The sequence below is a fragment of the Pygoscelis adeliae genome, unplaced genomic scaffold, assembly GCF_000699105.1.
Source record: "Pygoscelis adeliae isolate BGI_AS28 unplaced genomic scaffold, ASM69910v1 Scaffold641, whole genome shotgun sequence".
NCBI lineage: Eukaryota > Metazoa > Chordata > Aves > Sphenisciformes > Spheniscidae > Pygoscelis > Pygoscelis adeliae.
Window position 1 is genome coordinate 109,834 of NW_008824013.1, and position 1,141 is coordinate 110,974.

Here is a 1,141-nt window from a genome sequence, read left to right on the forward strand (position 1 = left end):
GTGGCTCAAGTTCCGCCTCCTTTGCAGTCACTGGGTCACGGTGCTGCCGAGAAAAGGGGGGACTTTGTATTTTCCTGTGAAATAACCTGGCGATACGTGTGGTAACGGGGCTGCAGCAGGGGCTGGCGCTGGCAGAGAGCATTTTGCCTTCCCAGCAATTTGCAATCAAAGACACGAGTGAGGCCTGGATGTGTCGGTGGCACCATTTGCAGTTGGAAAACCGAGGCACAGGCAGGCTGAGCGGCGGCCCACGGCTCTCCCAGCCGTAAGCGCCTCCCCAGAAAATGCCCTAGTGAGGCTTGAAATGGGCCCGGTGGCCGCCGGCGTCCTTCGTGTGGGAGAAACGACCCAGAAAAGTGCTGGAGCCTCTCCAGGAACAGATCGGTGAGGAGTTCCTGGAAGAAGGGAAAGCTTGCAAAATGATAACGTATAGATTGTAACCGGCCTAGAAACACGGGGGTTTCTCCGTGGCTGAATTCCCGCTTTAAAGGAAACTTGTCCAGCGAAAATGTTGCTTTTTAACCACCCCAATGTTAAATAGCGCCCAAATTCATCATCTTGCAGCGATTCTTTTCCCTCCTTCCTTTCAACCGCTGAAGGTTGCGAGTGGTTGGAGAATGAAAGCCCCCAAAGGCGCCTCGTTCAACACCCAAGACAAGATGCTAACGGTTCCTTTTGAATCTGGCGGCCGTAGCACAGTCAACATATGGCGTGAGAAGAGGAGCCGATGGCAACAGATTTTTGGTTCATTTTGAGAGAAAAACACAGATAAACACAGGCTTTTGCTGTTTAAAAACTGACTCATCATTTTCATAAAACAAACAGCAAAATCTGGAGGTTCCTGAGACGGGAGAGTGGCTGGGTTTTAATTGCCGGCCCGGGAGCGGCTCTGGGGTTTTGCCGTGGAAGTCGACGTCCTGTAAAGCTTTTGGCCAGTCGCGTGGGCCGGAGAGAGGAGGTTGCAGGAGAGACGTGGGGGTGCCTGTGTCCCTGAGCCCTGTGGAAGCGTCGCCTTGTGCTCCGTGCTTTCCAGGGAGGCAGGGATGAAGAGACCGATCTGGCCCCAAATTCGAGGAGAGGTTTCAGCCCAGGTAGGGGTGCTGCTGCTTGCGCACAAGCCCCTCCAGAGAGGTCCGGGGAG